Source organism: Lynx rufus, unplaced genomic scaffold (assembly GCF_022079265.1).
Source record: "Lynx rufus isolate CCGP_SWC_20201006 ecotype Redwood Valley unplaced genomic scaffold, mLynRuf1.p SCAF_3, whole genome shotgun sequence".
Classification (NCBI taxonomy): Eukaryota; Metazoa; Chordata; class Mammalia; order Carnivora; family Felidae; genus Lynx; species Lynx rufus.
Genome location: NW_025814845.1, coordinates 120,585,154 through 120,598,929, shown reverse-complemented (window position 1 = coordinate 120,598,929; position 13,776 = coordinate 120,585,154). Strand labels below are relative to the sequence as shown.

The window sequence follows — 13,776 nt, the reverse complement described above, 5'->3', positions numbered from 1 at the left end:
AGACATTCTCCAGTATTTAAATGAACAATACTAAGTAACCCCATACAACAGGTCAACTCATTCAGCTATTGGAATGTATATTTTGCTGTTAACTTACGCTGGTGGGTCCATGAGGATACAATTCTACTGAAAAAAAAAAAAATAGACATTCACCAAAGGCCAGGCTGAACTGCTTTTATGGTCAAAGCAGCCCGTTGGTAGTTTACAGAGTGCCTGGCTCTCTAGGAACCACCCTCCTCCCTGCTTAGAGAAGGGGATCCTAATCCCTCCTGCCAGCCGCCTTTGCCTTGCTCAAGATTACATGAGTCTTTAGATTCTGAGGAAAGCTGCCAGCTGCCTTGACTGGAAAAAAAGATAAGAGAAACCTTGCTGAGGAGAGGGAGGGGCCAAGACTAGGAGGGAGTAGAGTGGAGCTCCTGGAGGGAGCTGTGGGGATGAAACCCAAAGAAGAGATATGCCCGCAAAACAAGTTGGAATAGTGAACAAAGGCTCTTCAGTGCCTGGGCTGAGGTAGAATAACAAGGGGAGACCCCCATGGTGGTGCAGGAGGAAGATGGCGAAGGGGTGAGGTTACTGATTGCCAGGGGAAGGGGACAAAGGGAAGAAGAGCTCAGCTTCCTCATCTGTTCCTCCCTTTGCATCTAAGGTCTACCTTGCAGGGCTGTACCTTTGTTTCTACCAGTTGGGCAACTGACATAAAAGAGAAAGCACAGACACCACTGAGAGCAGTTCTTTTTGTATTTTTAAAAACAATTAAAAAAAATTTTTTTTCAATGTTTATTTACTTTTGAGACACAGAGAGACAGAGTGTGAACGGGGGAGGGTCAGAGAGGGAGACACAGAATCTGAAGCAGACTCCAGGCTCCGAGCTGTCAGCACAGAGCCCGACACAGGGCTCAAACTCACAAACCGTGAGATTGTGACCTGAGCCGAAGTCGGATGCTTAACTGACTGAACCACCCAGGCGCCCCTTTTTAAAAAAATTTTTAATGTTTATTTATTTCTGAGAGAGAGAGAGAGAGAGTGAGAGAGAGAGGGAGAGGGAGAATATGAGTGGGGGAGGGGCAGAGAGAGAGGGAGACACAGAATCTGAAGCAGACTCCAGGCTCCGAGCCGTCAGCACAGAGCCTGACACAGGGCTCAAACTCACGACCATGAGATCATGACCTGAGCCAAAGTTGGATGCTTAACCTACTGAGCCACCCAGGCACCCCAGGAGCAGTTCTAAAGCAACAGAAATACTGTGGGCCAATCAGGGAGATGCTGTTCCTGAAGCAGTTATTGGAAGTGTGAACAAAGCCTGGTGATAGTTAACACCAGCCTTCAAACCTTCTCAGGCCCAAATTGTCTTCCACCATTTATGGCACAAGACCCTAGGGTCTCAAATGAATACTCATCTGAGGATTTGAGCAGAGTCAGTATTACTTTTTGAGAAAATAATTTGGCTTTGTTTATTAGGAAAACCCTGTGTCCTGATTCTTCACAGAGGTAGAGAATATCTACTAGAGAATGTCAGGCTGCTAAGGAACTTTAAAGTTCCTTAAAAATAAGGTGGTTTTTTTTTTTCTGCCATGTGTGGCATTTTAAAAGGCAGTATGAAATATTGGCATCTCAGATCCCGGTAGAGGATTCAGTTATGACATGACAGTCATTTGCTTGCCAAAGCGTGGCCGCAACATCTGTTATGTTAAAGAAAGCTGTTAGGGCAGCTGGGTCAAGTAAATTCTGTAGAAAAAATTTCGTTTCAATGGAAAGCCGGCCTTGTGAATAGCAATCCCTTCCAGATGATAAGATAGATTCTAGCCCAGTGCAATGTCTTTGAGCTATTCTGCCACAGTGGTAGGCAACTGATAGATACGTATATTATGTCTGATCCAGCAGTGATTTTAATTTACTTCCTCCGCCACATGAAAAAAGTAGTTTGGCCCTATTTACAACGTTCCTTTAATCCTTGTGAATTTGTGCTGCTTTGACTTTTCCTTTGAACTGGTTTATAACATCTCTCTGGTTCCCTCATGTCATATGATTAAAAAAAAAAAAAACCTCTATAACCCATGTTCATTTTAATGGCTGTATGGGAGCCATGATTTTACCATTTTCTGAAAATTATTTTTTAACAGCTCTCTTCTCTGCTAGGCTCTCAAAGCACTTTTTCTCTACTAGAGGTAAGAAGAGAAACTAATATTTACATATTTTACCAAATGTTCTTCAAGTGACCCAAGGAATCTTTGAAGTCAGTTCATCAGGGAGAAAATTATTGCAGCCCAGCTCAAGCTCCACCAGGAGGCTGACACTTTTATTGTAAGCCTTGATGTTCTGGTGCTTTTTCAGGTGCCTCTGTTCTTATCATACGAATTCTTGTGAGCTGATTTCGCCCTGCTCTCTGGGGAGATAGCTTCAGGGCTTCTGAGCACCAGTAAGGTGAAGTTTGCCAGTTGCCCCCTCTTTTTGCTTATTCTGGGGCACTGTGACCTGCCCTAAATTGTTTTTGAGGAAGGTAGACTCTATTAATTCATAAAATAATTGCCATGCCCCTCCCTTTTCCTGCTATCAAATAGCCAAAATTCTTAAGGTTGCTCTGATGTTCAAAATGACAAATTTTATCTGAAAATGACGTTTTCAGGATGCAAGGAACTGTTAAGAACTATAAAGAAAACTTATTTCACAAATTTTGTTCAAGTGTGGAGTGGAGTATTTTGTGTTGGTTTGCACTCAGCTGCAAGGACCAAGCAAGACAAAACCTCTGTCTTCAAGGAAGTCATAGGGGGAAAAAAAGCAACAACAACAAACAAACAACTCACACATACAACTAACTATAAAATAGTGGGAGAGATCATCCAGTAGCAGTGGCCAGCAAGGAGACAAGGGCACGACAGAGGGACACCGTGCCCTTCTTTGACGTGCAGAAAAGCTGGGTCTTAACTTAGATCATTGGATGTCAATCCGAAGTGTTGAGCAGCCTCACAAGATTCCAGGTCAATGTCATGCTTTTGAAAAAGAGTAGATAGAATGTATACATGGAATCAGTGGTATCCATGCAGAGAGAGAGTGCAAGATAGAATCTGATGATTTTGTAGAAGGTCTGCTTCAGCAGAAAACGATGAAACATCTGAGTGGCATCAGGACACAGCAGGATAAGCTAATAAAGGAAGGGGAGTATACACCCTTGCCTCACCACCTGGGCAAGGAGGACCTTAGGCCCTGAGCTGAGCTACTGCTCCTGGTGGCTCCAGGCTCATTTTCATGTTATCTCTTCTCCACTGAAAAGCTCATTTACTGAAAACCTTTTTGTGAAAAGTAAGATTGTTCTATCCTATTAAGAAAATAATAATAACGTGAGATCAGGGCTATACTTAGCAGTATGAATGCAATGGGAGAAACAGGATGGGGCCAAAAAGTGAATATAATTGCTTGGTAAAGAAATTTATCTAGAATTTTAATTGAACAGACTTGAGAGTTGTCCAGTCAGTTTACAGATGAGGAAACCAAGTCCCAAAGATGTTATATGATCACAATTTTTCCAATGATGTAAGGGTAGAGACATAAAAGTGTGTGCTCACACCATGATTGAATAGCACATACATTTTACCTCTGAAGCTACAGCGGCTTTTTTTGGTCAATACAGTGAATTAGCCTGCAAAACGTGTTGCTGTATCTCTAGTCAGTCTACTTGTGAATGTAAAGAAGTCATTTGTAAAGGCTTTTGGCAGGCTAATGTGTTAGGCCTGGGGGAGAGTTTCTCAGGTTTTGCTGGATATCCCATTATCTGAGCTGTTATCTAAGCTTCAGTTCTGGGAGGTCTCCTGGGCTAAAGCAGACAATCTAGTAACTGGGGAAGCTGAGATGGGTAGTGGTTGTGGTACCGCTAGCAGGATTTATCTCCTGGATTGGCCAGAATTAAGTGGAGCAAGAGCTACAGCTTTTTTGGCCAGGGTTCAGGGCTGGGCTCCTATCCCAACAGGGAGCTAGGGTGAAAACCAGAAGCTGGGCAGGAGGCCAGTCAGATGAAATGGTAACTGAATTCCTGGGGGTCTCCATTTCCCTCCAGGAACACTGGACAAATGAATTCCGGATTCTGTTCACTCATGGGAAGGAAGCTTCAAATGTATTGATAGACTGAGCCATCCCCAACTCAGAGCTCAGGTGGGGAGCAGTTGGGTAGGGTTGGGACAGTCAGGGATTGACAAGGGTGGGCACTATCTTTTATAGATTTGGGGTTTCTAGGGCCACCTGGGTGGCTCAGTCAGTAAAGCATCTGACTTCAGCTCAGGTCATGATCTCACAGTTCATGAGTTCGAGCCCTGTGCTGACAGCTCAGAGCCTGGAGCTGGCTTTGGATTCTGCGTCTCCCTCTCTCTCTGTCCCTCCCCTACTTGCACTCTGTCTCTCTCTCCCTCAAAATAAATAAACATTAAAAAAAATTATAGATTTGGGGTTTCTTATAAAAATATTACCTATAATAGTAGGAAATCCAGAAAAAGATAAAGAGGAAAAGTTAGAATTAACCATGAATTCATAAGACAATATTATAGATATTGTTAAACTGATTTTCCACTCAATATATTGTGCACATTTTTGAGATCATTAAGTGTATATTTTTATTAGAAATAACTTATCTTGGGGCACCTGGGGGGTTCAGTTGGGGCACCTGACTTTGGCTCAGGTTATGATCTTGCAGTTTGTGGGGTCGAGCCCCATGTCAGGCTCTGTGCTGACAGCTTGGAGCCTGCTTCAGATTCTGTATGTCCCTCTCTCTCTGCCCCTCCCCCACTCGCTCTCTGTCTCTCTCTTTCTCTCTCAGAAATAAACATTAAAAAAAAGAAATAGCTTTTCTTACTATACATATATAATGGATAATTGTCTAAGCTGGCATTAATTACCCCTGTTTGTGTAATTAATCTTAATTCTAATCACAGATTGAATTTAACAGTTGAGAAGGATGTGATAGTCATCTTGTCACTCTCCCTTTACAGATACAGAAACTGAGGTCCAGTTTGATTCAGTGATTTGCAAGTTTGAACATTGTAGGTTTTTTTTAATGTTAATTTTTGAGAGAGAGTGTGGGGTAGGGGCAGAGAGGGAAACAGGATTGGAAGTGGGCTCTGTGCTTACAGCAGAGAACCCAATGCAGGGCTCAAATTCACGAATCGTGAGATCATGACCTGAGCCAAAGTTGAACGCTTAACCAACTGAGCCTTCCAGGTGCTTCTGAACACTGTAGGATTAAACAGAGCCAAGGCTAAAATCACTTCAGTGTACTTTCTGTGATACCTTGAATTATTTATTTATTTCACAGGCATGTGGCTTGTCTGCATTGCCAGACTATGAGTTCCTTGAGGAAAGAGCTAGTGTTATGTGGTGCCTTGCTACTTCAAGTGTGTCTTCAGATGAGCAGTAATGGCATCATCTGGAAGCTGGTTAGAAATACAGAATCCCAGACTCCACCCCAGGCCCAATAAATCAGAATCTACATTTAACAAGATGCCTAGGTGATTCATATCCACACTAAAGTTGGAGTAGCGCTGAAGGAATGGTCATTAAATATTTGTCGTTGTTATGGTGTTTGGTCCCCATCTTCACCTCCCATGGGGTAAATTCATGTGTTGAAACCTAATTTTCACTGTGATGATGTTCAGAGGAGGGTCTTTGAGAGGTTTTTAGGTCATGAGGGCTGAACCCTTTGTCCGTGAACCAGGAAGTGGGTTCTCACCAGACACCAAATCTGCCAGGGCCTCTATCCTAGACTTCCCAGCCTCCAGATGTGAGAGAAATAAATTGCTGTTGTTTATAAGCTACCCAGTCTCTGGTATTTTGTTATAGGAGCCTGAATGGACTAAGACAGTGGTATTAATTGTTTTGCTCATAGCAATGGAAACTGATTTCAAGTGCTTGAAAGCAAAAGGAGAGGGATGGCATTTGTTGGAAGAGACTGATGTGTTATGGAGAATTGAAAAACAGACCTTGGGGATTAAGCTTCAGAGACCTTAGAGATAGGATTTGGTTGACTTTTTCTACGGGGCCTTAGCATAAATGTGACTCCTGGTAGCAAAGTCTTTCCATTCTGAGTTGTAAATGCCAGAGAGACAGAGAGAGACAGAGAGAGAGAGAGAGAGAGAGAGAGAGAGAGAGAAGAGAATACCTTCCCTTGAACCAGGTTTATATTCTCTTCATCGGTGCCCAAGATGCAAGGTCATGAAGCAGCATGGCCATTGGACCCCACCCCTGCAGCCATAAGCCATTCCTGGAGACGGAGGGTCGTTGCAAGATAGGCACCATTATAAAAGTTGCTGGCTGTAATTTTAAAACTAAAGTGGTCACGTTTTCTGCTAATAATTGAGCATAGAAGTATGAGAAGAACCTATTTTTAGTCTTTTCCCTTCTGCAGCCCCTGTTTCTCTGATTTTCTTTGTTGCTGTTTTTCCATCAAAGAGATCATACATTCTAATGATTTCAGCAATTAACATTTTGCTAGTGACACCCAAATGTACTTCCAGCTTGAATCTCTTTTCTGAGTTCCAGCCTCATATCTCCAAATGTTCTGTCACTACTTAAAGTTCAACATGGCCAAAATTGGGTTCATCATATGTCCCTCCCAATCTCTTTATTTCTATCAAGATGCTACTGTTTTCCATGATAACTAGCATCTGTGGCTCCTTCCTTGTTTTTCAGGTTTCAAATCCTGAACTTTAAAATGTAGATTTCTTTAATATCTTCCTTCTATCCTGACTGCTAACCAGAGTTCAAATCTTCATCCACTCTGATTTAGATCATAGTCTGTTACCTGGCCATGCCCCTCCTTCTTTCATATCTTTCTTTCTTACCATTGCCATGTAGAATTTTCTTAGATTCCACTTGCATCATACTACTGCCCACCTCAAAAAATACTGAATCCTAATTCAGGGTATTTTATTTTATTTTTCAGGATATTTTATATATAGACATAAAATAAAAATGTATAGATATAAAATATAAATATATAGATATAAAAGATCTAATTTGGTCTAACCATTCAGGATCCAATCCAAAAATATAAAATAGATATATAAAATATAAAATATAAATATATAGATATAAAATATAAAATAGATTTTATATATAGATATAAAAAATATATATATCTTGTGGTTGTCACCATAACATTGGTAACTCGGAGATCCCCACTGTTAATGATCTACTTAAAAATTATTTGAAAAGAAATTTTTCTAGAAATATTCTATGAGATAGATAGCCAACTCTATTAGACATGAATAGCATTAGACATTCTTTATGTTGACATAAAGAATAATGCGTTAGCATAACCATCGACCTGTTAGAGGAAAAACTATTTCTTCTACTCACACCAGCATTTCTGACACCCAGCCTGTGGGTTTTGTACACCAAGAAATTCTCCAACTCTCTGGACACCAACTGGATGTCCTATAATTCAGTTAGGACATTAACTACCTGGAGCTAGTGTAAACTCCACACGTTAAGGGCGCTGGCCCATAAGACTGCACCCCACTTGGGATGCCAATTGCACCTCTAGGCTGTCACCTGTGCTTCTGACTGAATGGCTATGCGTCAGAGGTTCCCATGATCCCTTCCCCAGGTTTGATAATTTACCAGAATGGCTCAATAGAACTCAGGAAAAGTGCTTAATTTATTAGATTACTGATTTATTATAAAAGGATACAACTCAAGAGCAGCCAGTTGGAAAAGATGCATAAGACAAGGCGTGCAGTGCCTCCATGTCCTCTGGGCAGGCCACCCTCCCAGCCCACCTAGATATAGACATGTTCAGGAACCTGGAAGCTCTTGAAACCCTATAGTTAGGGTTTTTAGTGTAGGTTTTATTAAGTAGGCACCATTGATTAAATCATTAGCCATTAGTGCTTAACTCCAGCTCCTCCTTCTCCCCTCCCCAGAGATCTGGCTGAAAGTTCCAACCCTCTTATCACCTGGTTGGTTTCCCTGGCAACCAGCCCCCAACCTAAGCTATTCAAGAGCCCCAGCCACTAGTTATTTTCTTAGCATACGAAAAGACACATCATTTTAGAGATTCCAAGGGATTTAGGAGCTGTAAACCAGAAAACAGGGACAAAGACCAAAATATATATTTCTTTTAATATCTCGGTGTCACACCTATTTGTTTTTTTTAACTTTTTATTTTGAAATACTTTCAGAGTTTCAAAAAAAGTTACAAAAATAGAGAGTTTCCATATGCTCTTTATTCAGGTTCCCCAAATATTAATATGTTCTAACCGTGGTATAATAATCAAAACCAGCAAGTTAACATTGAAACAATATTAACTAATGTACAGACTTCATTCACATTTTGCCATTTATCCCACTAAAGTTCTTTTTATGGCCCAGGATCCAATCCAAGATTCTGCACTGCATTTAATTGGCATGTCACTTTAGTTTCCTCTAATCTAGGACAGTTCTGCAGGTTTCATTTGTTGCTCGTGACTTTGACACTTTTGAAAAGTTCTGGCCAGTTATTTTTGTGGAATGTCTTTTGATTTAGATTTGTCTGATACTTCCTCATGTTGAAACATGCATGTTGAATTATGCCTCCGTGCAAGAATACCACCAAAGTGATGTAATATCCTTTTCAGGCCTATCAGGAGATACATGACATTGGTTTGTCTCACTGTAGGTGATAATTTTGATCACTTGGTTAAGAAGGTGTCTGCAAGATTTCTGCATATACAATTACTATTTCGCCTTTATGATTAATAAGTATTTTGTGGGAAGATATGTTGAGACCATGTAATACCCTGTTTTTTACCATCCTTTTGCTTACTAATTTTTTAAATCATCAATTATCCTAGCCTACAATAATTACTAAGTCAGGTATTGCCAAACGGTAATTTTCTTATTTCCATCATTCAGTCTACATTTATTAGTTGGAATTCTGCTGTAATAACGAGCTGTCTCTTTTTCCACATGTACTTATTTATTCAATTATTTTTGAATTTATTCAAATATTTATTCAATTCACAAGTCAGTATGGACTTGTGAATGTTTATTCTATGAGTTATAATCTATTATATTACTACTTATTTTCTTGTTCAAATTGTCCATATTTAGCTATTAGATTCCGTTCAGAAGTTGGCTCCTGTGACCTTTCAACATTGCTACATCATTTTGTTGTTGCTGTTGTTGTTGCTTACTTTTCGGCCAGAAAGTTCCAGCCCATCTTGTATTTCTCCTGCCCTAGTCCTGGAATCAGCCATTTCTCTCCACATCCCTGGTTATTTCTATTGCCATGAGGAGAATGACATTTGGAAACCAAGATCTGGGTTCCTGGTGTGTTCATTCCTACTGTAGTGTCATTGCTTCTAGGCCTCTCAGTGGACAGAGCTGGGAAGTGTATGCATATATATATATATATGTACATATTTATGTATGCATATACATATGCATATATGTCTACTTCTATAACATTAACTTTTAATGTGCTTTCTGTGGGGTCATAGGTGACTTGTAGCTATCTTTTAAAATTTTTTTTCAATGTTTTATTTATTCTTGAGAGAGATGTTTTATTTATTCTTGAGAGAGAGAGAGAGAGAGGGAGAGCATGAGCGAGGGAGGCACAGAGTGAGAGAGGGACACAGAATCTGAAGCAGACTCCAGACTCTGAGCTGTCAGCACAGAGCCCGAGGTGGGGCTCAATGAGGAGCCGTGAGTTCATGACCCAAGCCGAAGTCGGATGCTCAACCAACTGATCCACCCAGGCGCCTGACTTGTAGCTATCTTTGTGGATATCTTTTACTGGTTCACTTTGTATTTAAAAAGAAGATATGAAATAATAGTTAGAACTGGTTTAGCTGCATAAAATAAACAATGTTTGAAATATTTCCAAACAGTATTTGAAACAAGATAAAGGTCGATTTTTCCATTTTTCTATTTTGTAAAAGAAGTTTGGAAGTAGACAGGGTGGAATGGCAGTGTCACAGTCATTAAGGACCTAGACACCATCCATGTTTGTGTTCTACCAATCCTAACGTGTAGCTTCTGTTTTCAAAGTCATGTCACAACTTCAGATAATGGTCCAATATGTCTGTTAGAGTTCCAGCTATCACGTCCACATTTCAGGCTGGAAAACTGTCCCAAGTGACTCAGTCCTTTCTAGAAGTCACCTGACAACTCTGCAGACATTTCACTGGCTACCCCATCAACATATAAGGCCAAGAAGTGATAACTTTTAATTGGGACATTGTGGCTAGAATGAAAAGTTTCATGATCATGCATTGCTGGGCCCACATTTGAGGTGGCCCCTGTCAGCTGAAGTGGCCTTCTTTGGATATAATGTAACTTTCCCATAGAGTAGAAATTAGTCACCAATTGTTTCCATGGTTTCCATTGTTTCAATGGTTGTTTCCATCCCATTCCTCCCATTGAAGACTTAATGGCCTGGTGTGGGACTAGACTATAGCAATTGACTGTAATATGATATATTAAATGCTATTATAGAAATAAGTACAAGATGCTATGAAGGAATGAATAAGTAGCTATAGAAGTCTGGTAAGTCTTTACAGGAGTGACATTTGAGCATGTTTCAAAGGAAAGGGCAAAGAATGAACATAGGTCATTTTAGACAGATGTGGAAACAAGAGAAAGATTTTATATTCATTAAATACAGGGTCTTTAAGTGTGATTGAGAAGAGGCCTGGATTGGAGATAAATTGTGGAGAATAGGTGATGCAACAAATATTTATTAATTCAACAAATATATATGGCAGACACTGTACTGGGCAATGGGGATACAGTGGTGAATCAGACAGACATAGTTGTTACCTTCTGGAGTTCATAATGTAGCAGGGAGGACAGAAATTGAGCACATGGTGAAATGTGGGCATATAGTAGGGATAATAGAATAATATCTATTCAATATCTAAATAATAGAATGACATCTACTCTGAGAGGGAGGGAGCAGGTATGCAAGGATGGTAGGAACATTTAAGCTGAGCCCTGAAAGATATATAGGGACTGGAAAGAGGAGGTGGGAAGAGATGGGGAAGAGGCTAGGAGAAAATTCTGTTATAGTGCTGGACATCTGGATATCCACATGGAAAAGAATCAAGTTGGACCTTTATCTCACATCATACATTAAAAACTAACCCCAAATGGATCAATGCCCATATGAATATAGGAGCTAAAACCATAAAACTCTTAGAAATAAATGTAGGAGCAAATATTCATGACCATGAATTTGGCAATTAATTCTTAGATATGACACCAAAAGCATAAACAATAAAAGAAAAAATAAATTAGATTTCATTAAATTCAAAAGCTTTTGTGCATCAAAGCACAATATCAAGAAAGTGAAAAGAGAGCTACGCAATGGGAGAAAATACTTGCAAACATGTATCTGACAAGGGTTTAGCATCCAGTATATAACCTACTCTTACAAATTAATAAGACAAACACCCCAGTTAAAATATGGGCAAACGACTTGAACACACATTTCTCCAAAGCAGATATACAAACAGGCAATAAGCTTTATATGTTCTCTCTCTCTCCGTGTATATGTATTATACTCAAAACCATTAGTCATTGAAAAATGTAAATCAAAACCACATGAGATACATCTCATACCTACTAGGATGGTTATATCTAAATATCAGATAATAACAAGTGGTGAGGATGTGGAGAAATTTGAACCCTCATACATTGCTGATGGAATGTAAAATGGTTCAGCTGCTATGGAAAACAGTTTAGTGGTTCTTCAAAAAGTTTAGTTAAGCTACAGAGTTACCATATGACTCACAATTTCATGCTTAGATATTTACTCCAAAAGAACTGAAAACAGGTATTCAAAGAAATACATGTACCAGCATATTTTTAACAGCACTGTTCACAATAACCAAAAGATGGAGACAGCCGAAAGGTCCATCAGCAGATGAAAGGGTAAACAAACAGTGGTGTATATGCACAATGGAATATTATTCAGCCATAAAAAGTGATGAGGAACGGATACATTCCACAACATGAATAAATCCCCCAAATGTTATGCTAAAGTGAGAGAAGCCAGACATAAAGAACTACATATTATATGCTTGCATTTATATGAAGTATCTAGAATATGCAAGTCCATGGGGACGAAAAGCAGTTTATGGGTGCCAGAAGATAAGGAGAGGTGGGAATGGGGAGAAACTGCTTAACGACTAAAAGGTTTTACTCTGTAGTGATGGAAATGTTCTGCAACAATATAGAAGTGGAGGTTGAACAATATTGTGAATTTACTAAATTCCACTGAATTGTTTGCTTTAAAATGATTAAATTTCTTTTATGTGAATTTCACTTCAATAAAGTACAAATTCTGTTATCAGTGGTCTATAAAGTCCAGGGCAATGGAAACAGTATGTGGGAAGGCAGAAAGGCCCAAAAGGAATTTGAAGAATTGAAATAAGATAGTTGTAGTCAAACATAGTAAACTAAATTGAATCACGAAAATATAGGATGGAGAAGTAGGCAGAAGCCAGCATTAAGGTGATAATAGTAAGAGATGTGTTGATGGGAAGTAAGAGGATGAATGTCATAATGTAATTCATGTTTGTTTGCTTTTAAAAATCACTCTGGGGGTGCCTGGATGGCTCAGTCAGTTAAGCGTCTGACTCTTGATTTCAGTTCAGGTCATGATCTCACAGTTCATGAAATTGAGCACCATGTCAGGCTCTGCACTGAGCTTGGAGCCTACTTGGGATTCTCTCTCTCCCTCTCCCTCTCCCTCTCCCTCTCTGTCTCCCTCTCCCTCTCCCTCTCCTTCCCTCTGTCCCCTACTCCCTACTCTCTCTCTCTCTCACAATAAATAAACTTTAAAAAAGAGATCACTCTGTTTGCTGTGTAGGAAATGGATTTTAGAGGGTCGTGGAGCATTCAAGGAGTCTGATTGGAAGGCTATTTTAGAGATCTAAGCAATAGACAATGGTGGTTAGGTCTAGGAGGGAGGCAATGGGAAATAAAAGGACTTGAAGAGATTAAGAGCTTGATGTTTGATTAGATGTAGAGGTAGGATTGCCACATAAAATATAACGTGCTCAGTTAAATTTCAGTATTTGGGAAATATTAACACTGAAAAATTATTCATTGTTTACTTGAAATTAAGATTCAATTGAAGGCCCTGTATTTTTAATTTCTAAATCTGGTAACCCTACATGAAAGGTGAAGGACATCTAGGTTTCTGGCACCAGCATCTGGCAGGTGATATCTCTCTTTTCAGAATTGGGAACATGGGGGAAGGAATCTGTTTTTCTTGGAGGACGGCACATCACACATTCAATTTGTATTGTAACCATATAGATTGATAGAAGCACTCAAGGAATGTTTGCAGAGTGCAAAGAGAAGAATGTACAGGAGGATATAGGATTATCTATAATTAAAAGATGTTCAGAGAAAAAGAAGCCAGTGTAGGAGACTGAGAAGGTTTTCTAAGACTGGAGGATGGAAACCATGATGGTGGTGGTGTGGAAGCCCAAGTCAGAGAGAGTTTTATGGAGGAAGTACTCTATAAGGTAGAAGTTACAGAGAAGTCAAATCAAATGAAGACTAAAAAAAGACCAGCAATGTTGGCAGTTAGGAGATTTGGGGAGACTGAAACAAGAATTCCTTTGGTGCACCTGGGTGGCTCAGTAAGTTGAGCTTCCAACTTTGGCCCAGGTCATGATCTCATGGCTCACAAGTTTGAGCCCCATGTTAGGCTCTGTGCTGATGGCTCAGAGCCTAGAGCCTGCTTCCAATTCTGTGTCTCCCACTCTCTCTACCCCTCTCCAGCTAGCACTCTGTCTCTCT

At 39.9% G+C, this 13,776-nt stretch overlaps 1 pseudogene; it reads left to right on the top strand.

Moving 5' to 3' along the window:
• Positions 1-534: 534 nt before the first annotated feature.
• Positions 535-3,205, top strand: LOC124521148 (NADH dehydrogenase [ubiquinone] iron-sulfur protein 5-like; annotated as a pseudogene).
• Positions 3,206-13,776: the final 10,571 nt, after the last annotated feature.